Source organism: Chlamydotis macqueenii, chromosome 1 (assembly GCF_036417535.1).
Source record: "Chlamydotis macqueenii isolate bChlMac1 chromosome 1, bChlMac1.mat, whole genome shotgun sequence".
In the NCBI taxonomy this organism is placed as follows: Eukaryota; Metazoa; Chordata; class Aves; order Otidiformes; family Otididae; genus Chlamydotis; species Chlamydotis macqueenii.
Window position 1 is genome coordinate 28,276,593 of NC_141556.1, and position 27,863 is coordinate 28,304,455.

Below are 27,863 nucleotides of genomic sequence, written 5' to 3' on the forward strand. Positions count from 1 at the left end.
TCATGGGAACAGGCCTGTTTCATTTATACCTCCAAAAATATAAATGAAGTAAGGAATGACGCCTTAGGAAGAGGCCACTACGGAATTAGGAGAAGGGAGGTTCTGGTGGAAAACCCTCATAAGAGCTTGGAGAGGAAGTTGGAGTTGAGGGTTTGGGGGATTTTTTTGATCTTTGTTTTTAGTTAATGCCGTGAGTCACAAGTAAAAGGCCAATGCAGGGATACCACTCCATATTTATTTAGACAGTGAATACCAAGAGACTCAAATCATTCACAGATCCCATACAGTAGTCTGCTATACACAAAATAGCAATGTTTGGTTATTTTATTTTTTTTTACAAAGAAGGCGTTACTGGTGCTCATGTAAAAATGAGGTAATGTCTTCTGCAGCTGAACTACTAAACCCAAGAACGTTAGGCTGTAATCTGGTGACTTCCAGAACTGGGGCAACCAATCTGTACACACCCGGTGACATTTCTGATCATCATTCTCCTTCATCCTGTTCCTCTGAACTCATATGTATCAGGCTAAAGCTCTATAAAATTCAATCCTCTTTTCATTTAGTGGAAATGAAGAAGGAAGGTGGAAAGAAGATGCTGGAAAATCACACAAGCAGGTTTGGAGAGTCTGTCCAAGTAGACACCACAGAAGGCAGGTAACACTGCTTGCAGTGGCAAGCTGGCACTTCCTTAACTGCTAGTCCAAAAAGAAATAGAATATGTTTGCCCTTCTCACTGACTGTTATGGAGAAAAATAAAAGAAGGCCTGATTTGCCGCAACAGTTTTCTGTCTTCTGTTTTCTGACTTCCTCACTTCATATCCACTAGGAATGATTCAAAGATAAAAGGCACAAAATCCAAATTTCTGAACATACCTAATAGTCTTTTTTAACAGCATCTTTTTTAACAGCATCCAGCAAGGACTGGAGATGGACTGTTACTGCACAGCAAAATATATGAGTACTTTTATTTACGGTTGCTACATGTCTAATTTCAATGTCTAGTTTCTTCTCCCTAGGTAATTTCAGAAGGGAGAGAGGAAGGAGGTAGGAAGACAGAGGAACACAGCGTTGCAGGGAGGCACTGATTTTCACTCTGCTTTCCTCACAGATACTCTATGACTCTATAACATGGTCTCACACGGTGAGAGGGCAGAACTGAGGAGCTGCCGTGTTGAGTCACTCTGGAGACTCCCAGAGCAGTCTGTCTTAGAGAGCAGACAACACCAGGTATTTCAGGGAAAAGTGCAAGAAGTCAGTAGTAAAAGTGTGAAATAATTCCTTCATGTCTACACATGGTGAGATTTTATACTAGTTTGCAAAGAGTTGCTTTTTCTTTACCTCAGACATCAGGCTTTGTCCATACAAGAGACTGTCCCAATGCTTCAATGGTTGTTACTGTTCAATCATTACATTCTGTTCTTTACAAAGAAATATATAAAATCTCACTCTAATGTGGTGAGAGATTACATTTTTTTTCTCTAAAAATCACTCAAGCCTCAAAATGAATAGGGTCTCAGTGCGTCTAATTCTGAGTCCCAGCTGTGTTTCTATAAACACACAATTTCTTCTGCATCTACCATTGTTGTGGTTTTTTTTTCTTCAAATGCAGAAAACCTCAACTGTTTTCTAAAATCTGCCACAAACTTTCACTGCATCTACAAGCAAAACACTTAATCTTTGCATGCCTTCTTTTTACTATCTAGGAATAAGCATGGCAGTATTTGCTTCCTAGGAAGGGTATATTTGCCTGAGATCATGGGATGGCAGGTACCAATGAATTCCGAGCAGTAATTATTTGTTTCAAATCTCAAGACAAGAATTTGGGAAATCAGCAAATACACCTGTTAGTCATCTTCCACAGTTCTGTGTCAGGAGGCTCCATTACCAGATTTTCAGTCTTGCCGACTATCAGCGTCAAGTTTGGCCTATCTCACCTGTGGCATTGTTGACAGAGATGGCTTTACCCAGTTTCGCTTCCCTCAGGCAGTCAGAAAGGATGTGATGACAAAATAAGAGCTACCACCGAGATAGCAGGGTAGTTATCTCTGACAGCATAGTGGGCCACAGTTTCAGAACAATTCCACAACACTATTTAGAAGTTGACTGGCTTCTCATTAAGGACATAACAAATCAGTTTGTTCATTCTTGGGATGATAATGCTGTTTCACTGAAGTATAACTGAGTTCCTTTTACGTTTTCTGTGTGCAGCAAAGAAACCATAACAATACTGTTGAGCCTTCTGAAATGAATACCTCTTGAAGCACTAAGTCTGTTAAAGGAAAAAATGGTTTCTGAGCACCAGGGCTATGTGTTTAAGAATTTGAAGTTTCTTAATGCCTAAAACCTGGAAAAAAAAGTCCAGAAAGGACACCCAATTAGAAAGATATTGACTCATTCTGACAAAGAGGGGAGGGAGGGCGAAAGGGAGGAAGGAGGGAAGAGATCAAGGCTCACAACAAAAGACCTATTCATTTGTAACAGCTTGGCTGTGGAACCGTTCCAGCATGCTTAAAAATACTTTATCCATTAGTTGGGAACTCTTTTCTAAATGACAGCTTGCTGCCCACATCTGACCACAACCAGCTCCCTTTTCATATTGGACGTAGCAAAGTTCACATTGTCAAAAGCGGCCTGCCACCTCTTCTGGACGTTGGAGGGGGGTGAGGCAGAGTGAAGCAGAGGTTCCCTGTGGGAAGCAAAAATCCCTGACCTCCAGCATATAGAGAGGGGAAGTACAATGCTGTTCAGTGCCTCCCAGGCTGTTTTAAGAAAAGAGGACAAACGAACACAACATTTAACTAGAGTTCTCCTTACACAAAAAAACAGGAAGATAATTTTAGGTTAACCAAGTTATTAAAAATAAAGTAATTTAAAGCCTCAGTATATAAGCTCCACAGTAGTCTTCACAATTTTATATGAGGCTGCTTTATGTTAACTCTGATTGCACACCTGAATAAAATTATCAAACATTTAGCACCAATGTTCTTACATATTAGCCAACAGATAAACATTTTTAATTACAAACACTCTGTATTTGTTGAATAGCAAGATTTTTTAAATCAAACGATTCTCCCCTAGGAACACTCCCTCCTCAGTTATAAAGTAGTATAGCTGGAACTATTAATATTTTATGCTAGGGACTGTGGATAGAACTTCATATAAAAGCTTTTCTTTATCTGAAATGTGACTGTTGCTGTAAAGTTGGCATATCTACCTTTTCCCCATATTTTGTCACATAGGCTTTCAAAGCTTAGTTTGAGGAAAATTAATGTCTGGTTTAATGTGTGTTTATTTCTCTTGACACATACGTTGCATCCTTATGTTAGTTTGCTTTGAGGCTCTGGAGAAGATGCTGGGAGAATATCATGCGGTTGATCTGCTCATCAAAGTATCCGCTTTTCTAAACGTGTCAGTCAGCTACAGCAAGAAATACTCTATATTACAATATATGCTATCTGATTCACCTTCTTACAGGGATCATCTTTGTAACCTTTTCTCATGTGGATATTCTTAATAACACCAGCTGTATGTAAATGCAAAAAGACTACATCTGTATCTACAGCATCTGTTTAAAGTAGAAATGCAGTGAGCAAATTCTTAAGTTCTTAAAACAAAGTATTCAATAATTTATATTTGGAGTTTAGATATAGAGCAACGAGATTTGTAAGAATTCCTTGCTTTCTTTTCTTAGTTTAGTTGGTTACTTTCAAGCTAAGATGGGGAAGCAATGATGAAAATGGGCATTATAAATAAATATTCATATAGAATGGTTAGGGAAGGGACCTTTAAAGGTCATCTAGTCCAGCCTCCCTACAAGGAGCAGGGACTTCTTCAACTACATATGTCCAGTTGCACACAAACATGGTTTTATTGTACGAAATGCAATGAATGCACAATAACTGCCTTTTTAACTTCCTGAGACATGATAGCTCTTAACCTAGGTTTGCAGGTAGCTTGAAATATTTATGAATAATACAATACAGATTCTAAAATATAATCTCCTTTTATGAATAGTGGCACATTGTAACCCAGCTCTGCAGAAGGCCTAAGAACAATGGCTGGGCAAGATCAAACATTTGTTTACGTCTCACCTCCAGCAAAATATAATTTTACTTTGGCTGACCTTTAAGTAGACGTAACGATTATGTAACAAAGTAAACCACAGGCCAAATAGAGAAAGAGAGACCACAGGTCACACAATCCAGAACGTACAAGAAAATAAATCTAGTTCTGGTTTTATCACGAGAAATGCTGTCAAAGTTTTATGTGCAATGCCAGGCTTGTAAATGTTTCTAATTTAGTGAGGAAATGTATCCAGATTTTAATAGCTCATTTCATTTTCTAGGCTACATCAAAGAGCAAGACAACCTCAACGCAATACCAGGAATGAAAAGAGTTCCTGAATTCTGAGCCCAGCAGCAGGGTAATTTCAGAAGCCTTCCTGTCATTGCCTGGCTCCTGTCTTCTGACAAGTTGGTGGGGTTTTTTTATTTAAGGGCAACATTTAGTTGCTGTGTAGGAACACTGTGAATATTAATTCATTTGCGTGCCATGTGAAATATGAAATGTGCTGGGAAACAGATCAAGTGCAAAGGGCAGTGATGGTGCTGCTAGCACGCTGTTCAGGAGAGAGTGCCTGGTTGGCTCTGTTGACTGTGACCTCCTTGCTCTGTCCCTCCTCAGAGAACATAGCAGGGCAGAAAGGAAGGGGTCTCAGGTCTTCTCTTTTCTATCCACAGCGGGAAATGCTCTGTGGCCCTCAGCCCAAGCTGGGGCAGACTGTTTCCATGTCCTTACAGCAGGTCAGGTGTTGAGCTTTGCATAAACTCTCATTGACGCCTGGGCTTCTCTGCCAAAAATACTTGTAGCTGGGGCTGGAGCTTAGTGTATGTGCAGAGCTGATAATCAGACAAACCTGACCCTCAAGGAAAACAGAGGATGATTAGCTTGGCTACATAGGTGCAACCCATATATCATGTTCCACTTGATTATTGAATTTTAATTTGTGAGGCTAGTGGGGTCCTTGAAACAAAAAAAAAAAGGCTTAGAAATCCCTGCTTCCTCAAATGTGAGCAGTCTTAAGCAAGAACTTAGCACAGAAAAAGGTAATTATTAATAGTAATATAATATTTTTACAATGCATCTCTCAAAACGAAAATGTCACTATTTTTTCATGTAGCAATGTCTTGTGCTTCAGCCTTAGCATGAAAATTGAAGTACATTTGCATCTCTTAATAACTTAATGTCATAGAATCATAGAATGGTTAGGGTTGGAAAGGACCTTCAAAGGTCATGTAGTCCAACCCCCCCCGCAAGGAGTAGGGACATCCCCCACTAGATCAGATTGCTCAGAGCCTCATCCAACCTGGCCTTGAACATTTCCAGGGATGGAGCATCCACCACCTCTCTGGGTAACCTGTGCCAGGTTGCCTGTTCCTGAATGGCAAGAGGGTTCTACAACCCTCATTGTAAAAAAAAATGTTCCCAATATCTAATCTAAATCTACCTCCCTCTATTTTGAAACTGTTACCCCTAGTCCTGACACAAGAGGCCCTACTGACACTTAAATAAACTTGTCTACAAAGAAAACTGTACCAAATACAGCATGAAGCAGAATTAATCATAGTAGTCATAGTATGGTTAGGGTTGGAAGGGACCTTCAAAGGTCATCTAGTCCAACCCCCCTGCAAGGAGCAGGGACATCCCCAAATAGATCAGGTTGCTCAGAAGCTCATCCAGCCTGGCCTTGAACATTTCCAGGGATGGGGCCTCCACCACCTTTCTGGGCAACCTGTTCCAGTGTTCTATAACTCGCATCGTAAAAAATTTTTTCCTAATTTCTAATCTAACTCTACCCCCCTCTATTTTAAAACCATTACCTCTCATCCTATTGCAACAGGCCCTACTAAACAGCCTCTCCCCATCTTTCTTGTAGGCCCCCTTGAAGTACTGGAAGACCGCTATCAGGTCTCCCCGGAGCCTCCTCTTCTCCAGGCTGAACAGCCCCAGCTCTCTCAGCCTGTCCTCATAAGAGAGGTGCTCCAGCCCTTTTATCATCTTCGTGGCCCTCCTCTGGACCTTCTCCAACTGCTCCATGTCCTTCTTATGTTGGGGACTCCAGAACTGGACACAGTACTCCAGGTGGGGTCTCACCAGGGCAGAGTAGAGGGGGAGAATCACCTCCCTTGACCTGCTGGCCACGCTCCTCTTGATGCAGTCCAGGATGCAGTTGGCCTTCTGGGCTGCAAGGGTGCATTGCCTGCTCGTGTTAAGCTTCTCATCCACCAGCACTCCCAAGTCCTTCTCCTCAGGGCTGCTCTCAATCCATTCCCCGCCCAGCCTGTATTTGTGCCTGGGATTGCCATGACCCAGGTGCAGGACCTTGCACTTGGCCTGGTTGAACTTCATGAGGTTGGCACGGGCCCACCTCTCCAGCCTGTCAAGGTCCTTCTGGATGGCATCCCTCCCTTCCAGTGTGTCAACGGCACCACACAATTTGGTGTCGTCGGCAAACTTGCTGAGGGTGCACTCTATCCCACAGTCCATGTCGCCAACAAAGATGTTGAACAGGGCCGGGCCCAGCACAGACCCCTGAGGGACGCCACTCGTGACCGGTCTCCACATGGACATTGAGCCGTTGACCACCACTCTCTGAGTGCGGCCATTTAGCCAACTCCTTATCCACCGAGTGGTCCATCCATCAAACCCACGCCTCTCTAGTTTAGAGAGAAGGATGTCATGCGGGACAGTGTCAAAAGCTTTGCACAAGTCCAGGTAGATGATGTCAATTGCTCGTCCCTTGTCCACCGATGCCGTCACCCCGTCATAGAAGGCCACCAAATTGGTCAGGCACGATCTGCCCTTGGTGAAGCCATGTTGGCTGTCACCAACCACCTCCTTGCTCTCCATGTGCCTTAGCATGGTTTCCAGGAGAATCTGCTCCATGACCTTGCCAGGCTCAGAGGTGAGGCTGACCGGCCTGTAGTTATCCGGGTCTTCCTTATTCCCCTTTTTAAAAATTGAGGTTATGTTCCCTCTCTTCCAGTCACTGGGGACCTCACCAGACTGCCACGACTTCTCAAATACGATAGCCAGTGGCTTGGCAACTTCATCCGCCAGTTCCCTCAGTCCCTTCTGTTTATAGGGATATATAATAAAAGGAATGTTTGTTTAATGAAATATAAAAAATAAGTAGAGGACATCATAGGCCACTCATATCTGTGCTAGGTAAGATCAAGTTCAAAGTAGCTCATTATCTTCTCTCTAACATTAGCGAGCAGCAGATGCCTATGCAAGAACAATTCTATGTCTTGAGTCTACTTTTCCAGACCACACATATTTGCAGTTCAGAACTAGCTAAACTAGATTATTCTTCTTACTCGGTAGCCTTTTTGAGTAGTTCGTGGATTTTTTTTACCAATTCTTTTTCAAGCTTCTATCAGCTTTTAACACCACAAAGGTCCTGTAGTAACTTAATTATGTGAAGGGTTTTTTTTTTGTTTTGAACTTGCCATATTCTAAGTTCATCTGATAGCTACTTTTTCCCTCTAGAAGAGACAGTGCACAATCCTTCCCTTTTTAACTCCTCTATAACCTTGATGATTTTATAAACTGCTGTTACATCCCTCTTCACTTGCCTTATTTTTTTGGGGGGGGCCTGAAGAATCTTAAGATGTTTAATAAAAATAATGTTGAAACTGTTTCATACTTCTGCTCATCCTTGTTATCTTCTCTGCATCTTTCTGACTTAGGGAGGGAGGGGATAAGAGTGAACCAAAAGTATATATAGTGTTCAAGATGAGGGCACACTGTGAAGTTAAAGAGAGGTGAAATGGTATTTTCTGTTTTGAGGTGACATTTTCATAGCACTGTTTTCTCTGCAATTATTCCCTATTTATAACTTGAAGATCTCATTCCTGAGTGACAGCTTGTGCACGTTAAGTTAGATTTGTATATAATTAAAGCTGAGGTTATTTTTCCCCATGGACATCACTTAACATTTATTTACATTTCATTTCACTTGCTTTTTTGTTACCAAGTATTATGTTATCCAACTCTTCTCAGTTAGTCTTCATCCTTCTTGTCCTGAATGACTTTGTAATACCAGCAAACTTTATCATCTCACTTTCCACCCACTATGCCACCTCATTTTCTACTATATTGAAGAGCAGAGGTCTAGCACACAATTTTGTAGATCTCTGCTAGAGTAGCCTTCTAGTTTCTCCTTCTCAACTGAGAAAACTGACCATATAAATTTATTTTTTTTCTTCATTTTGAGCAGTTATTCATCCATTCAAAAACATTCTCTCTTACTCAATGGCAGTGTAGTCTGTTTTACGGGCCCTTGACAAGGAACGCTGTAAAAAGCTTTTTGGAATTGCAAGATGACTTTGGCAGCTGGATTGCTTTTGTCTGTGTGATTGCTGACTCCTCCAGTGAGCTATGCACAATTTTTTAGATTTAACTTTGCTTTACAAAAGCCACACAGCTTCCCCTCACACCATATATCATATTTATTCACATCTACTAATTCTGTTCTTCTATTTTGTTCATATTTGCTCCGTTCAGATGGGAACAAGTATTTTCTTTGATCTTCCTTGTAAGTTTTTTTTTTAAATCAGCATCACATGTGCACCCTTCATTCCTTAAGTATCAAAGCAGTTTAAAGCAAAAGATTACATGCTGTAGTAAATAATTTGGCATCCTCATACCTAAATTACACTAAAGTTCTTGATTTCATACGTGCTAAGTTATCTTTTAATTTTGTAAGTTCTTTCCATGAATTCTTTTGTTGAAACATGCTTTGATATGAGCCTGTTTTTCAAGGGCTTCTGACATGGGATCCAAGTTTCTCCACAGCTAACACATATACAGAAAAATGCTTGTAGTGTCAGCTTTATCTTCCCTAAACATAATTTTTTTTTTGCATACCTTGATTATCTAATGTCTCTACAAACTCTTGTTCCCTTCTTCTAAGTATCTTGTTCTTCATGTGTTTGGAAAAAAAAAATTCTCTTGGTATATCTTTTGCAATATTTTCCTTAATTCGTATTTTTCCCTTTTGGATAACCTTTCCAATTTTTTTCTTTAAGAAATTTCTTCATTCTGATGTAGTTCCCCTTTTCAAAATTAATTGTATTTTTGGCTTTGTTTTTTTGGCAGTGATTTTAAAATTAATTAAGTACATCATGGCCATTCTATTATTATAAGCTTTCTTATGAAGCCCCAAATATTAAACCAAATACAACAGGCAGCACTAATTAGTAAGAAAATTGGGATAACACTGGCAAAAATAATATTAAATGAGACAGAGATGTTGACTGATTTTTATACAGAATAGTTAAAGAAAATTAAGTGATGCTACAGTATGGTCAGTACCTGACAGGGTGGTAAATTTTATTCAGCTAATAGGCAAGACAAAATTTGAACTCAGAGATTTGGATAATGTGATGGCTTTCAATACTCACTGCTACAAATTCACAGTATTTAGGAGGACTGCCAAAGAATAGTTCAGAATTTAGGCTGTTGTGGAGTGTGTTTAACGTATGGCTTATGATTTGAGGGATCCCAGTCAGACCTGCAACAGTAGGCTCTCCGTGACTTATCCTTGTGGCTGTTACCTGCAGCATTTGTAGTCTCAATCAGCTGTTAATTCTTCTCTTGTAAGATTATAAAATAATTGCAAATAGCTCAGATTAGGAGGTGTGAATGTCACTTAAAGCTCATTTCTGTTTCATATGCTATCCAGCATTCTCTGTAGGCAGCAGATGAGGGTCTACAGAAAAACAGAAGCCTAGAAACAGACAATAATAACAAGTACTAATCAGAGTGTAATAATCTTTTGAGTTGCACTTATGTTAAAAGGTAATCACTGATATTCACATGGCACTGAATAAGTAGCATTTCATATGGACTTCATAGTTACAGACAGAAAATAAAGAATTTCCTAAAGGGCATCAGCAACAAAACACAAAGAAAATGCAGCTTTAAAGTTTTAGCATTGAATTTCAGGAGAGCTGCGTTTTGTCAGTTATGGCATAAGATCTTGTGCAAGCTTAAGCAGATTTTGCATCAGTTCTATATCAACGCTGTGCTTGAACACATATCTTCAGTTACAATATTGCAGCACGTGTGTGTCCACTAAGTCAGCAGTATTGAGACAAGCATGTCTGGATGTACTTGAAAATGGATGCCTAGGTGCCTTAGCTGGTGGAAACTTCTATTAAAAAGAGTGTAAGCACCGTCCTAACTAGATGGCAGGTGAGGGAATGGTTTCATGACAAAGGGTCTCAAGAGACACCGCCAATGTATGGAGTTGCCATCCCTGTGTCGCCTGTTCCAGTGGCAGCTGGGACGAGCAGGGTTTGCCATACGTAGGAGAGCTGCTGTTGCCACAACCTCTGTATGTGAGGATGAGAGTTGAGAGAGCTTTCAACACAGAGATGCAGTTAGGCACCTAGATCTGTAGATCTAACCATATAGTCATCCTGTGTCTCACCTTTTGTGTTTTTAAAATACAGGAATAACACTTATTTCACTAGTGTGTGCAAACATTCATTTCCAACATATATGAGCTGCTTTTAGATTCTTGAAGAAAAGGTGCTGTTGAGTAAGAATTACTTTCTATTTTTGTATCAAATGCAAGAAAGATTTTTTTTTTCTAAGCACTATTAAGACTTCTTCACAAAATTGAGATGCCTGAATAAAATAAGAAATTAATAACAGAAAACTCAACACTAATTCCAAATAGAGATGAACAGTATTTTTCACAACATAACTAATACAGAAAGCAAATAAGATTTTGAACCTCTACTTTATGTTTTGTGTTTTTATGTGCATATACACTAAAAAAATATATATACATTATACACATGCATGGACATAATGCATGTGTCTAGCCACTTGAAAGCTTTTTATCTGCTTGAACAACAAAATGTATCTGCAATAAGATACTGAATGCGTACGTTTCTTACAGGTTTATTTCTTTGTTTGCTTAAGGTAAAAATGTGCTTTGGGGTCTAAAATGTAACAATTATGAATACCTGAAAGGAAAAACATAGCCAATAAATTATTCATATATTTATCATATTCAATCACATAATCTTTGCATTCATAAATATGGTAATCAAGAACCATGGACTTGAAAATCAACAACGTAGTAGCATGTGAAAAGTAGTACAGTAGTTTTTCATTATAATAACCTTAGTGATATGAGATTCTTTATATACACAAATATGATATTTAAAATGGCCTCTATCAGCTTAAAATATGGACAATATCATGAAACTTGTTAAAGCCAAGGTGAACTATGGCACTGTATCCAAATGCAGAAAAAGACAATCACATTTTTCGACATTTCTACAGCTGATGGCATTGAAATGTCAGCAAAGCTCAAAGCAAAAGTACACAATAAATTTGATATTACACCACATGTTTGATTAAGCCCAAGGGTGAAATTGTAACCTGCAATTTTATTCTGAGTCAGTAGATTTCTGACACATTTTGATTTGTAACAAAGGGAAACTCAGTCTTAAGGCTTCACAGAATTCAGCAGGACTGTCATGGTTTTATTCAGACTCCTAGAAATTGGTCTTTACAAGCTCAGTGGACACAAATATGTAAATAAATTTTATTATTACAAAAAATGTTCCCAAGGAATTGTTTCAAATAGCAAGGCTGTGACTATACTAAAACCACAGACTATTAATTAGTGGCAAGTGTGTGGTGAAACAGAAACAGTATTTTCTGATGAAAATTACACTATTTTCTACTTCAGATTTTTAATACATTAAAATAGTTCTATACATATACCTCAAGTTTTTCATGTTTAAAATGCAAGACTACTGTCTATGAAAACCTCAATGAATTTCTGACCATACATGGTTATTTAAAAAAAAAAAATCCATTTATACTCATTATAAAGTATAGGATAATTCCAATAATAGTTAAAAAACCCAACTCTGGCTCACAATGAAGACACGACGAAACTATCAGTTATTGTGACAGGTCTCAGAGAAGAAACGCTTGACTACAGATGAAAGAAATACAAATGGTGAAATCTGCTCTGGTTTATGACCACAGAGCATGGTAATTAACTGACATATATTCAAACACTTTTTAAGAAATAGCCTATTCAAAAGCCACGCATTGTTTTTGTTGTTTCCTAATTTTTATCACACTGCTGGATGGCTCAGAAGTGATGCTGTCAAAGCAGCAGTCAAGGACCGAAGTAATTGGAACTGCTGGGTGAAAAGACAAGCTCCGTACAGGAATTTCCTGCCACTCCAGTGGCTGTGACAGAAAAGCTCTGAAAATGCCGGTAGAGATTTAGAATGATGAATAGCTGCTATGGTTAGTGAGAAATCTTGGAAGTTCAGTTTTGTTTTATTTGCTGAAATATTACCAAAGAAAGCTTGAAACCTGTGACTTGTAAAATGTGACTCCAGAATGACCTCTGACAGTTGGGGTTGCTGTGGATGTTATGCTTCTATTTATCTGTGAGTATTGTCAGCTCCTTTGTCTCATTTCTCAAAATAAAAGCACAACCTTTGTCCCACTGTTTGTCATTATTTATCCACTACAAGGTCAATTCCTTTATTTTGAGACCTCCTAATTTTCCTGACATTATTTGTTGGGGCTGTCTTTTCTACCATTCTTGATAATTATCCCTGTATTCCATTCTCTAGGCTTCAGAGATAAACTAACAAGGCTATGTCCACATAATGGACTTCAAAGTAAATTGTTGCAATGTTGAACCTAATTACCCTGCTGCTTGGTGGAATCTGTAACCCCGCGACAAGCACACGGGCTTCTACTGCCTTGAAGCTTCCAAAGAAATAGGCTTGTGAGAATAACATCCTCCAAAGCCAGGGAAATGGGTAGAAGGATATCTATCAGCACTCCCAGGCAAGGAGCCACCCATCTTCTGGGTGGGCAGTGATTGACTCTTTTCCCTGCTGAGGTTCTCAGATGTGAACTCTCTTCTGATTTCAGGTGCTTAACGCAGGTTAATCCCCACGACAACAGCATAGAGTTGGGAATAATAAGTTAGAGAGTGTAGGTGTTACAGCCAGTAGACCCAACCAGAGAATTCACCTGGGACTGCAGGAGACCCACGCTCAAATCCCACCTCTGACTGACTCCGTCTCTCAGGTATTTGGAGAGCATTCCCTTGTGGTGCAGTGACTAGAGCGACTGGGAGCAAAACCGAAATCTTTGTAGGTCTTTTTCATGCAAGGAATTATACAATAAGTATGATTTGAAGATTTCTGCATGATTAGATGTAAGAGGCAAAAAGGTGAATTTGTGAAATCTTCAGGTATTTAACCGTTGGCCTGTTTGGCACCACCAGGACTGTGGTTGTGATATCCAGAAATGTATGTCAAGTGTAGACATCACCTTGGACTCATACAATAGCAGTAGAGTAATGGCTTTGAAGATCTAAATTTTGACCTGAAAACATTAGGTACCTGCACGTTATTTGAAGTGCATGGGCCTTTACATTATTTCACCCAAGTGGATCTAATTGCAGAAGCAGGGCCTGAAGACTTATCTGGAGAGCATCTTCTGGACGCGTTAAAGCTTAAGACTGGTGATAAATCCATTGGTACTGAAAGAGTGTCTGCTAGATGCTCTTAGATATGAAACCAACATCCAGAATAAGTGCCAAAACAATTTTATTTTGTATAAGATTTTTTTTCAAGATAGCTACAAAACATTGCATGAAACAGACAAAATGAAAGCAATAATCTTCAAAGCCTAGTACCGAATCCTTTTCCTTCCTGGCATAAGTACCAAAATGCAAGCTAAAAGAAGATAACTTCTTACTGAATGAAACTACTTTCACAGAGGCTGGATCTAAACTGCTTTCCTCTCTTCTGCTAAAGTCTCCTTAAAAAATAGAAATAACCTAATCTGAAGGAGCCAGGGAGAAGGACTCCAGCAAACCTAATACAAAAAGAAAGAAACATTACCTAGAAAATGTAAACTGATTGGTATAGTTGAACACAAAGGTCTTTCATAATTTCTTTCTAGGAATTACTGTAGTTGAACACATCCAAAAGGAAAAGTTCACTTCAAAGTTATAATTTTATAAAGTTAATTGTTAAATATGTAGACTCTCACTTTCTGTCTCAATTGTAAAATACAGAATCCCACAAAAATATGCAATTTTCACAAAGCCATAGTGAAATGAATTTGCAGGCCTCTAAAATATTTTTCTTCTAGTTTCTCTTATTTCTCTTGTGCTATTCACCTAGCATTCTTTTTCCTATACAACTTCTCTTTTCCAATCCTACTTCTAAGTATTATACTGTATTCCTGTTATAACAGTGAACTTTTAATGCTACAGTAAGTCTCAAAAATTATCTAACTAGTAAATCAGAAACAAAAAAAAATGTATGAAATTATTATCTATTTATATTTACTTATTATTATTACCTTGTTTGAATTTACATTATAATGGGTCCTCTGCCATACAAACAAAAAAACCCCCAGACTGTTACCCACCATTAATGCCATGACCAATTCAGCTGAAATAAGAAAAAAACAGTAACAAGGATCAATGCAATCAACACCCACTACCACCACTAAAAAATACTTTCTAAATTTAGGATGTAATATATAAATAAGCAGTTATAAATAAGAGTCAGCATAGCACTGCTTCCAGGACACTTTCATTATGGCAGTGCTCAGCTTCTTATCAAAACACCAGATAAACAGATGAGAACAGAAAACATCTAAATACCAGCCTGATGGTACTTGTCAAGCTACCAGTTGTGCTCTGAGAATAACCTCCCAAATTTGCCATTCCTTTCTTTTGAGACCCACGTCCTCACTCTCACCAGTGTTCCCAAACTGACTGTGTTTTCTCCTGAGTGTGCTGAAATCATACGGTGATTACATACAAGGGCAATCAATCTCTTGCCAACCTTGGAAGAGTTACTGATAACAGGAACGCAGGTGGAAGTCTCACTTTGAGGTAGGTTGATATTTTTATTTAGTCTACACTTATGTGTATATTGTTACGTCTTTGCCCAGTCTGATGGATTACCTAGGACCAGTGCCATGGTCAGCCTAGTCTTTCATTCTGTTCTCAGACTGTTGGAGCTGCTTTTTGGGAGAGAGAGTCACAAAACATCCTGGTACTCTTATTAAGGTAAATGCTCCTTGGCCAGTGGAAGAACAATAGAGAGTTTTCCATTACATTCATGTAATGTAAGTTATTAAAAATGCTCTAAGGCATGTGAGTCCCAGGAGAAGTGCCAGTTTAAGGGAATATCATTTATATTGTGCCTATTTAAAATATGTTCAAAGAACATTAAAGCTGAATAGCCACTGTTTCAGATAGGATTCACATATTAGGGAATGCCAGATGAAAGGCTATCTATCCAAATTTCAAATATATCTGTATGTCCTTGGCTCCTCAATCATGCATTATTTTCCACTTCACAGAACATCATCTGGACCTTATGTGGAGCCTTTAACCACCAGCTAAACATCACTACTCTTTAAGCAGGTATAAACACTCCTTGCTAGTTGCAAGGCAAGCTATGGAACAAAAGTGAAATGCAAGTCAGTTCTCATCCATCTTCCAGGAAGGAGTTTATCTGCTATCTACAGCCTCTATTAGCTAATAAAGTCAACCACATTGATTTGGCACATTAACTCTGAAATGCATTATGCTTACATTTACGTCTTTACTCTTTCATATTAGAAATCAGTATTTTACTCTTTCTGCTAGATCCCAGTTAGATGGACTCTATCTGTCTCACATCCGTGCAGTTTTACCGAAGCAAAAAGTTTCTTTCAGGGTTATCTTGTCCACATCTTTGTGATTTTACCTAGACTGTGATCAAATGTGACAGGGATGTCATTGGTGTGATCAGACTATGAAATGTGTCTGTTCGATGCCAGATACTCAGATGCACTTACTCCTGCCATTTATTGTCCTCTTTGACCATCAGGACTTTGGACCATCCAAAAATGTTATCCTAGTTTTAAAAGAAAGCTAGTATCCTAGATGTTCTTTAATTGCTTTTCAGTTCTCCAAAAAAATTTTGATCTGTATTTATTTTCTCAGAGAAGGGAAAATTCACATCCACGTAAGGCCACCCTTTGTGAATTGGTATAGTCTGAGAGACATAAATTTCAGCAGAGAATGAATATGCATTTTCCAAACAGAGCTTACTAAATAATTTTATTTGATTTTTCTCCAAATCACCCTTGTGCTGACTTTGACTCAAAGCCAAAAAAGGAATATTTACAGTGACACAGCTGTCATTAATTTAGTGGTTTAAATTAGCGTATATTATCAAGTATCATTATCTCTTAATAGCTTGATACTGAGGTCCCGTAATCAGCCATCTCAAAGTCCCAACAAGCTGGTGACCATAGCTACACCTATGTCATTTCTGAAAGCAGGCAGTCTTAGCAGATGCCGTAGATCTAGATCTTTATGTGGCTGTATAGATCACACAGCTGGAAACTGAGAAAAGCCCTTAAAATGTCCTAGTGTACTTTTTCTCCAGTTAAAGTGAAGGGAAATGAAATATTCATACAATATGAAGCTTCTTAGGCTGGAAATGGGGTTTCTCTTGCCAAAGGAAGCAAGCACCTTCTATAGAATATTTTGCTTGCCAGAAATATGGAATAAGCATTACCTGCCTTCTTAAAATCACCCTTTTATTTGATTTCTTACCAGGCTGAAGTGAAATGTGAACTGTAGCTTTAAGGCCTCTCCCAGGCTTAATAAGCTCCAGGTGTACTTGAAGCAGTTAATTGCTTCTGAAGGGAGCTAAGAGAAGATTGTTCCAAGAGCCTGTTATTTCTGAAAAGACACTAAGTTCAGGGTTTGCTGCCTCAGTGAGTTCCTATGGTGAAAGTTATTCATGTGCAGGAGCTATCGGGCTTGAAAGAAAGAGCTTTTATGGAGAACCTCTTTGTGGAAGGATGAATGCACTGAAGACTCTCTACGGAAGGCTATTTGAATTACATGCATCTTAAACAGCGTATGTTGAACTAAACCCCTCTGAATTTTATGGAAATAGGCCCAAAGTGTGAAGCTGGGCTCGTGATCCAGGTTCCCTCCTAAAAGAGGGGACTAAATTTGGTTTTTACATATATCTCCTCTCCAATGCTATTAACAATGAACTCTAGATGGCTCTTTTGACAACTGAACTGAAATCTCTTGGTGTAACTAACGTTCTTTTGAGAAAAATAAAACCTCCCCACTTCTGCAGGTCTATCATGTTCTGACAAAGTTTCTATTTTTTCCAGCCCTGTACAATTGAAACTGCATTTGTATTATTTGTGGTAATTAATAATAATGTGATATACACAGATGAAAAAATCTTCCAGATCAGTTCACTCCTTTCTAGCTTTCACATTATCACATCCTGATAACTAGCAATGTATTGCAACCAAGAGATACCATAGCTACTTAGTTTTATACTCGTGCAATTTTAAGTGACTATCCTGTTTAAAGTGTGAAAGGGTTAATATAAAACAATAACTTTGGCAAGCGCTTCCCTACAGGGACACAGAATTTTAGTAAATCACGTTGAATGATGAAACAGAAATATCATGATGATTTGTAAAGAAGAGCTACCTTGTGACCAAGACATTATGCTACAATTTCTAAGGTGCAGGCTTAGTTTATCTCTTTCAATTTTCCATTGTGGTCCTGGATAAATCATCACATTTTTCTGTCTAATCTTGTTCTTGGAAGAAACTTATCTATTGGGATTGAAATTTTCCAAAAATTCAGTCTGTGTGGGAAATTTTAGAACAGATGTTTCAGGCTTGGCAAAATTACAAGTAATGAAAACAGGCTCTTACTTTGGGAAGCGTGAAGCGATTTTAATGATTGATGAGCTCTCTCTGTTAGAGTGTAAACAGGTTGTACATGAACAACTTTTAAAAAATAATTGACTGTCTAATTTTTTGCATCCCATGTACTTATCCTTACTCTACTGTCTTTATTTTTCTGCACTCGGTTTTTTAGTTATAATTTCAGGATCTCTAACACTTTCAGAAGACAGGAAACTGTCATCTTCAAATCTGGCATGACTCAGGTACTATAATATTTGTGTCATTTTCTTCTTACTTAAACTTTCTAAAGACCTTTTCCAGGCATGAGGTGAAAAATTTCAATGAGACTCTATCTCCATATCTAGCTACACTTCAACTCAATTTCTTCACACTTCTTGTCATGCTAAACTTAAACATTTCTGTCCTAATAATATAGCTGTGTTTCTGGGTTATTATATATATGGCCCTTCTACACCTTTCCTTTCCTCAACTTTCAACACTACTTGAATTTCCATCAAGTCAGAAATCTGTTCATAATTCCAGGAAGGTATACACAATCTCTTGTTTTTTCTGGCACTCTTTCTCAGGGGTTATTCATTGTTTGCAGGTGATTGGTGGCTGAGACATTATTTCTAAATCCAGGCTACTCTTTAACACGATTAGAGTGTCATTAAATATTTTTTAATGTACATAAAGTGCTGTCTATAAACCCCCACCATCTGGCATTGCTGTGTCCTGGTGGTTGGTAAGACAGTAAAAGAATACATTCAACCCATTTAGCCCCTAGAACAACAGTAATAATCCAACAGAAACCCAAGATTTGTTTGCCAGAGAGGGAGCATTTCAGTGCAGCTGAATATTATTTTTAAATCATTGTTATTATTATGCAGTATAAATATAGATGTATCTTGGAAGGCCTCAGTATCAAGATTTCAGACATGCTTTGTAATATCAGTAGTTTAATAAGGCACACTCTACTCTCAAATGATATTACAGTTAAGAATTTGGAACACTTTGGATTTCCAGAAAATTCCTAAAAAGCCTCATTCTTTGTTTATTTAGTTTTACAACTAGTAAAGTGTGAGTATGTTCAAAATGCAGGCAGAGTGTGCTTGAGAAGGAGGAGTACGTGGATGGAGAGGACACGCTGGGACAACACAGCAAAGCGGCCATGCCATTGTACATGTCGTACCTAAGAGCACTAAATGTGGGGAGAGGGCTTACAACCCCCTTACTGCCTCCTCCCTTAATAAATTCACTTCTAAATATATTAACTTGAGCGCCTCACCTAACTTAGACATCTCTTTATCTTTTTTGGTTTGATCTCGAAAGAAAAGTTCTTTAGGTGTTTCCTCCAAAACAAGTATAAGGAAGTCAATAATTCATACCATACTTTTTTTTTTTAAAAAAAAAAGGGAAAAAAAAACCCACCAAAAAAATCCTACCAGTTTTCTATCGTACTGTAAAGTGCTGTTCCACATTATAATTTGCCTTCCTCAGAACCTAAATACGATGTGGTCTTCCTGTGTTTCCTGTAGACTGATCTACTTGGACTATTTCGGACCAAGGCAACAAGCCAGTTTGAACAACTACTTTGAAGAACACCAAGTACCAGATCCCCTGTTCATATGAATAAACTTCACTTTAAGCATCTTTCCAATTGCAATTTTGGCACTGTATCTTGCAGAGAGATAAAATCCTCATAAATAATTTATTTTCAAACTGTTTAAGGTTGTATAACCCCAAACTTTAAATTCTACCCAAAACCACATAGGAGCCAGAAATCAATTAATCACCTCCTTTACTTAATAATTGTATTTAAAATGTATCTACCCATAGAGACTGTGAAACAGTCCAAAGCTGAAAGTATGGATTTTGGTAACATCTGAAACAAAACAAGACATGTTGCCATTTCAGGAACTCAGCAACATGGACAACCACTCTGGCACTTTTAATTTAATTGACAAGTATTGTGCCCTTTCTAGAGTCCTTATACCCTCACATTACGACAGTAGGTTGAAATCTTAGGATGCAGCAGCTCTGTCCTCGTCATAGGATTTCTTAGTATCTCTAAAATTATGCCATCTCAAATTAGTCATGAAGCCATGAATCTGCTACCCAGGAGAATTTATTTTTTTTTTTAGATAGTTGTCTTGTTCTACTAAGATATTTTAAGCCCTCCAGCAAATTATTCAAAAATCTCACTGCCTTTCCATTCTGCCTAGGCTGTATTTAAATGCAAGTAACTGAACTGAGGCAAAACGGTGTGCCCAGTGGAGTCAGGCTATGACTTCTCGCAACAGCACTGACCAGATGTGTTACAGGAATTTTACAATATAATGTTTGAAACGTATGTTACTATTCAGCCTGCTCTGTCAACGCTCAAATCCCGCTGAACAGTGTCTGCTCCGATCACGAATCTTTTTTCTACATGTCCTGTAGCGGGGAACGGCAAGAAAATGAACACTGTCTGTGATGCTAATGCTATCGCACACACGATAAAGGACAGTCTGTTTGCCGAGTTGGATGCGGTAATAGCCTTTGCATAGCACGAGAGGCAGGCTGAGAAAGTGTTTTACAGAGGCAAAATTTGTGATGTTCTCATTTCCATCCATGACACTGGCTAGTAAAACTTTGAGGTCCCCTATGGGTTACCAGGGCATGTGACTAAGAACAGAAATTTTTGGGGTGAGGTGGTTCTTAGTCATTTCTTACAATTTGCTAAGGGTCATTCTCTTCTCCTTCCATTCTAGGGTGCATGTAATAAAAATAAGGGCTGTTTAATATATGTGAAAATTGAAGAGTTATGCTTTCAAACAAACAACAGAAACCTATTTCCTGTAGTAGAAATCAAATCCTAAAATCCAATGCAAAAAAAAAAGTCAATTCAGTGCTAACATTTTTAATCAGTTTATTGACACAGAAGGGACACTGAAAATGTACATTTTCCCATTCCAAATTTGGCTGTTGTCCAGTTTGCAGGTCTGACTACTAGCACTCTATTCTAATACCAATTCTGTAGTTATCCAATTAGGTAGAGCTGGGAAACACACATCAAACATTCACATCCACATCTGTATGTGACAGACAGAACTTCTGATAGTCAGTGAAGCACACGGAAAGTGGCTGATTAAATTCTTCCATCTGAATTTGTAGGCTGAAAATCTGATCTCAAGTTTTTCCACTCTTTCTAAAATCTGACAGTTCGACATCCACCTCCCCAACTTCAACTGATTCTTAATGTGATTTAGAATGACATGAGGCTGCATTTTTACTCGATGAGATGTGCACTGTAATTTGTTCTAAATGTTAAAGGAGGAAGATTAGTTAGATTTCTATATTAATAACCACTCAAACTAAGCAAAAAATCAGTGACTTCTACCTGTTTAGATTTACATAAAATATGAAAGGGTTTTTTCTTATAATAAAAGCATTATAATTAGCCATTCTTTTAACAAAAGTTAAGTTAATAAGCATAATAAATACACATCAGCTTTCATATGTCTTGTTATGAGAATGTGCACCCCTATCCTCTTATTGTTTTTGTTGAGGAAAAACGAGGAATCTTTTAAGAGGATTAATACACGCAATGTGCTTTTAAATTATAAAAAAAACCCACAACATTTGAAACATTTTTGAACAGAAAGCACTTAATAGAATCTATTAGCAGTAGTAACAAAATATTCAAAAAGTCAATTTGTGAAGCATTTGCTTATATTTCTTATGTGCAAATCATTTTGTATGGACTACAAAGATCAGAGAATGAAGTGTCAGCAAATAACTTCTGAAATACAAGATACCCTTGTAGTTAAATATTTCATTTCTGCATGAGTGGTTGTGAACATCTATGGATTTACCAGCCTTTTGTAGCCTATATAGCAGGATAATATGAGAATACCTTCTACAAGTGAAATTGAATTTTAAGATATTCAGATAAAGTGGGTCAGAATAGTATGGAATTATCAACAAACTTAAAACACTTCATGTCAATTTTGATTACATTCAGTAGAACAGAGCTCTCAAAAATGATATAATCTAACCTTTTCAATAATAAAAAAAAAGAATACTCCTTAAAAATCTGATCTCACAAGTATTTTTCTTTAGGGAAATACAGCTCGTCTCAGAAATATCCCTCTCTTCCTTTCACTGTCATTTATCATTGAATTCAACTGAATCTCTTTCACTGAGACTTTATAATTTCATCTTTAATACCCCCCACTAATCTCCCTCATGGTGGCCTTCAGCCAACAAATGTTCTTTACATTACAATACCCTCATTTATTCAATTCCCAAGAAACAGATCTGTGAAAGGGTTAACCATTTGATTGTCAAAAGCTTTGGGTTTAGCTGAGCTACTAAATTTCATGTGCACTTATTACCCAGGTTAGGTTCAAGCCATTACTGGGCTGGCACAGCGTTTGCCTAACAGGGATAGACCCCTGTAGGGAAAACTAGACAATTAGATGATACTCTGCACACCTAGCATTTACTCAGCCTAAGCCATACTGGTATAAACTCAAAGGTGAACCATCTTTCGCTGATTACGCACTGGGAGTGCCGGTTCCACAATAAGGGGTTGCAACTAAATCTAAATTAGAGGAATGAAATTAGTTTACCAGATCACAGCTCCTGCTGTCCTGCCATACAATACCAATAACATTCTACTTTGTTTCAAAAAGGGGGTGGGGAGAAATAATTTCCAGCTTAAATGGGTAATATGACATGACTTATTTTTCATCATTTATTTTATCAAGAGGAAATCACCTACCAAACAAGCAGATGAGGTATCACAGGGGCTGAAGTGACAACAGCAATGGATTTGTCTCCTTCTCAGTCTTCCCACTTTTGGTATGTTTATCTGATAGTTATTAGGTGAAACTTAGTCTCTAACAAGTGACCTGCATTTCATATAAATAATTAAGCATTCTTTGGAACAGGTACATGAATATAAGTTTCCTGTGTCCCAGGGGAATGTTCTTGCTTCTTCCCCTCTTAACCTTTCTCCTAACTCACATTTAGTTACTTAATACAGCATTTAAAGGCCTTAACAGGAAATACTGAGGAAGCTCCACCTCCTTTTTGAGAAGCGTAGTGGTCAGGATGTTCCCACATTAGATGTGGAGGATTTGGCTTCAGAGTCCTGTTTCAAATTACACCAATTGCAGCATCTTAAGGAGGTCCTGCCCTGTATGTTGAGACACATGCCAAGTCAGTGTCTCTTTCCAGCTACTTTCTGCTACAGTGTTCAATTCCTGCAAGGTCTGAGAACACTTCTGAGGTTTAAACCTGTGTCTCGTGTGGGAACAGAGAGTGCAGCACAGCTGTCTGATATTGAAGAATTTGAGCTATGTCCTTGAACACCACTTGCTCAATAACAAAAAAAAACCCCCAGCAATTAGAACAAGATAAGTAAATATCAAAGGCAAAAATAGTAAAGACAACTAAAAATCTATAACCAATCCAAATGAAGCTTAAGGCGTGTGAACAGTATATTGCTACCAATCAAATTAGATGATTAAGTGCGTGCACTTCACGTGTAACCTACATAGACTATAAAAGACTAATGCTGACTAACAATAAAGGTCTCCAGAACACCATCCATGGAGTCTGTGATTTTGTTGCAACAGTCTCGGACTCAAGCTAGAGAATTTTGCTGTTATTTAGGCAGATGGTAAGTGTCTGGACTCAGGAGCACCGGCATCCCACCCTGCTCACTGGCTGACACTTGGATACTTGCTCAGCTAGCAAACAGCTAGCTGGGCCAAGGATCCACATAGTGCAAAATATTTCTGTATGAAGTGGATTCAAGTAGGCAGGTGCCTCACACTCCCTAGTTCTTTCATCCAAAGACAGATCTTCGTAATTGGCCACCCACAGCCAAATGAAAAAAATGGGTGTTACTTTTATCTTCCTGAAGAAACAGTCTGAAAAATGTTCTTAACCCCCTTGAAAACTCTCTTTACTGACTTTCTGATGATCTTGTCACTTTGAAATAGGAAAAAAAATTAAGCATCCTGTAGTTTATTTGCCAGTCTGTAACATGGTTTTATGAAAAACTGAGTACACTGTCCAATTTTACTAGAAGAGAAGAAATGATCCAATCACTTGGAACTACAAAGGATAAAGTTCAGGCATTATAACATCCCATTCTATGAGAATATGGGCATATCCCACCCATTCATTCAGTGAAAATGAAGCAGAGAAAGTGGAGGAAAAGGATAAAATCTCCGTTCATCTACCGAAAGCATCTGGGTGCATTCTGGGCATAAAGAAAACTGCTACTTGTGATGCCAAATGGCAGATAAAGGTTGTTTGATTGCACGGAAGAGGGACTAACAGCTTTTCCAATCTTAAAAAGGTCATATTAGAGACAAATGAAGGAGTTCCAATCATCATTGAAACAACTCTTTTTGATTAAGTCAGACAGAAGAATCATTTAAGATATAGGAGACAATCAACCATGTTCAGATTTGAAGAGAGCATCTAACTGACATAGTGCAAAACAAAAGAAAGGCATTAAAATGATTTTATTTATGAAATATCCCTTTTTTTATAAAATGCACATTCATATGAAGCCACAGCATAATAACAGTAATTGATATTTAGGCCAAGATGTGTAGGAATTAATATCTTTGTAATATAGATGGTGAGTTAATTAAGACAGAGAGGAGGGAAGTGATCTACTTAAGGTCATACAGAAAGCCAGCAAAAATAGTAGGAAGAAGCACCAGATGTCCTGTTTCTCAAATCTCTGCTATAACCATTAGATCAGTAATTCCCAGTCTGGCAGACTGTAAGGTCTTCTGGCGTGCTTCATGCCAGTGTATATTAAAAAGCTAAAACCAAAGCCAACAGTAAAACGTTGCCCACGGCATGTCACTTGCTTACTATTTGGCTGATAAGTGGACCCAATTAGAGGCCACTGACAGAACTGCCTAATTCTGCTTTACATGTCTTACATGTAGAGTCAGGTTTTGTCCAGTCTTTAAGCCTGTCTTTGTTGACTTGCTAGAGTAAAATAAAAGGCATAAAACACTGCCAGCAATGATGCAGCAAAGGGAGGCAGCCACTGCCATGGTAAGCGAGCAGGTGGAGTTGCGTGCATGAGCACCACAGTGCTGGGGGTGGCAGTACCCACCAGTTCCAGCTCCCACACCGACCCCAGCAGCCCCTGTGCCTGGTCCAGCAGCAGAGGGTCATTGCTTTAACCCGACACCGCTTGCGTATGACAAGTAAGTTACTCACAGAACTTGTCAAATAAATATGGGCCAAATGTAAGTTGTATTGAAGCAAATATGATTGATCACTGCACAGTCTAAATACTATTTCATGTCAACTTGTATTTTTCAGTCTGATTCTTCTCATTTATTGCAGTGCCACTGCATTAATGTAGCTAAACACACCTTACAGACTTTTCCTTAGTACTTGCTTTTTGTAGTTACCACAGAAATATTAATCAAAATTCATTGCAAGAGCACATAGCTAAAGAGATGTAAAAGTACTTCTCTGCTAAGCTATTCATTGAACGTTCTCAATATGTGAAATGAAGTCTCACATCATCGTCACTTTGTTTTGTAGATTGCCATCTCTCCTAGCTGGAAATCATGGGTAATGGAAGTTTTTATGTTCTTTCAGTCACATGAATGCGTATTTCTTTAATTTTTGCTATTTAAAATGAATGTGAATTATAAATTTTGACAGAAGGGTAGAGTAACAAAACATATTAGGAAAATAACTATGCTTTTGGCTTTCTTTTGACCATAAACATAAAAAAAAAAAGTTAAACTCAGAGACAAGACTTTTTCAATTATGGCTAATACAGAGGAGTTTAAAATACAGGCAACACGTGTTAACTTGATGTAGAGAGGTGTTTTCTTTTTAAAATAATACAGGTTTGAAACAATACAAGTTACCCGCAAATGTAATCTCACATATATGTTTTCTTACCAGAGTATCTGACCAGAAACATTCTGAAGAAAAAACAACTTTAATAAGGCTAGTAGATGTCTGGGTTTCCCTGGTCTTGGTGATTTTCCCACTATAAGTTTTGCTTGGGCAGGTTTCACCCTACTTCATCCAAGATTCCAGATGTCTGGAAACATCAGAAAGGTTGAGAGGTCTTGGGGAATCCTAATAACCTAGTGGAATCACATAGCTCAAAATCCACATACAGAGGAGAATAAATCAGTCTCACTGTAGGTAAGATAACCTGATCGTGGATCTGTATTTCCATGGAAAAAAAAAATCTCCCTGAATGGTTGCAATTCTATACCTAACTGCCTAAAAATTGCCCCAAATGCTGCTCTGAAATTCAGATCTTCTAGTTTTTTCCTCACATGACAGACATATCATCTATTTGGGAGTTTACCCACGTTACCTTGCCAATATGCCTTAAATCTGAACTGGAGACAGACTTGTTTAGTCCCTAAGTTCATTCATTTTAATATCTTTCCACTGACACTGCCGATACAGGTGGCAGTTAGACAAAAAGCAGTAATAGATTGTCCACATGATGTGGACACTAGCATAGGAAGAAATTAATAACAAAGAATGATATTTGTTTCATATAGTCACCCAATGGTTCTGTCTTTTAAGATAGATGCAGTATAAACTGTTCTTGGTTTCTGAATCATCCTTTCTTTTTGTCAATAGATAGTTTCTATTAGATGAAAGTAATAATGAAGAATCCTGAGAAAAATGTATTTGCCCCTCATTCTGGTTCTGTTCTCCAAATATTAATGGGATATTAACAAGTAATTGACATTATCTAAATGAAAATGGATTTCCAGTTATCAGAGAATAAGCTTGAGACTACCAGTAGGTTTGCTTTCCTCATTTACATTGAAAATTATACTTTTACCTATATATATACACTACTACAGTTACTTGAGAAATGCCTTTCCTACATTCCTGATGTTTTGATAAGTGAATTTTACATATGAAGACAACTCCCTTTTCATACATTTTTAACTGTCTACATTTTGAGTCCATTCTGTTCTCATGTATCAGGAACTATTTAAAAATGCTTACAGCACAGAAATTGTCTCTGAAACGGTACCAGCAGGTGGAGGATAGATGCTACCAATGCTTCCAAAACCAATCAGTCATTACATTTAATGCTGCAGTGTACACATTTAATACTAGAGTGTAGAGGGGAGGGAAAGATGATGTGGGCACTTCACTGAATTTCTACCTGCTTTACTTTGCTTTAGTATATCCAAAACTGGAAGGTCAAGTCTGAAAAGGACTGAAAATGTGCCAGAAGTGAAAAAAAAATTTCATGGTGTTAAAGTTCAAGTTTCAGCTACCTATATGTGTATCTAATTTTGGCACTTTGTGTATATATATATATACATTTATAACTATCTCTTTCCAGCTTTTCATATATTAGAAAGTGTGTCTTGGTGATTTACTTTCAGGCACCTGAAATACACAACAAAGAACAAGCACAAGCAGTGGCTCCCACTGTCTCATGTATGCAATCTGTGAACGAGAGGAATAGACTTGATCGTAGCTTTGTGATACCTCGCTCAGGATCCACTGGTTACTTGAGTGCCTGAGGGCGAGTACTGATGCCACTACTTCCAGCGCCTGCAGGACTCACTAGCAAGTCCAGGCTCAGTGAAACCCCCAGGACCACTGGGTGTTCAGGGGCTGTCTGCTAGGAAGGGGTAGCACAAGAAGCCAGGCGAGCGCTGCCAGTTTGTTTTAAATTGAGACATTGTCAATCGTTGTCACAGTTGTCTGGAGCACATCGGTAAAGTCATCAACAGGCATGATGGAGCTTTAAATAAAAGGTGGGTCTATGGGACACTGGCATAGCGTTATGCTTGTATGGCATCTAACAAGATTGCTGTAGTAATTTTCTTGCAGTACTCAGCCATGTGATGGGAAGTTGCTGGCAATATCAATATAAGTGTTGAGGGGAGCATGATAAAGCTTTTTTGACCTGGCAGCACCATTAGATTTCCCAACACATACACCATGGTTCTGAGTCTGCCTTTGCATGTTAGGAAGACGATCTCACTGCTCTCTCAAGCCTCAGATGGAGC

At 38.3% G+C, this 27,863-nt stretch overlaps 1 long non-coding RNA gene across 8 annotated transcripts in view; it reads left to right on the plus strand.

Annotated features, from left to right (window-relative positions):
• The window catches only part of LOC147601993 (uncharacterized), a 35,199-nt gene extending 7,593 nt beyond the window's left edge, over positions 1 to 27,606 (plus strand). For 3 of the 8 annotated variants that reach the window (XR_015258553.1, XR_015258555.1, XR_015258546.1), the window contains 5 exons: positions 564 to 654; positions 1,109 to 1,227; positions 4,346 to 4,472; positions 18,017 to 18,074; positions 19,350 to 19,464. This is a non-coding gene — a long non-coding RNA (uncharacterized LOC147601993). Of the gene's footprint in view, positions 1 to 563; positions 655 to 1,108; positions 1,228 to 1,703; positions 1,768 to 4,345; positions 4,473 to 18,016; positions 18,075 to 19,349; positions 19,465 to 27,230 lie in introns of those variants that run through there. The other 5 variants (XR_015258548.1, XR_015258554.1, XR_015258550.1 and 2 more) reach the window with 5 other exon arrangements.
• Positions 27,607 to 27,863: the final 257 nt, after the last annotated feature.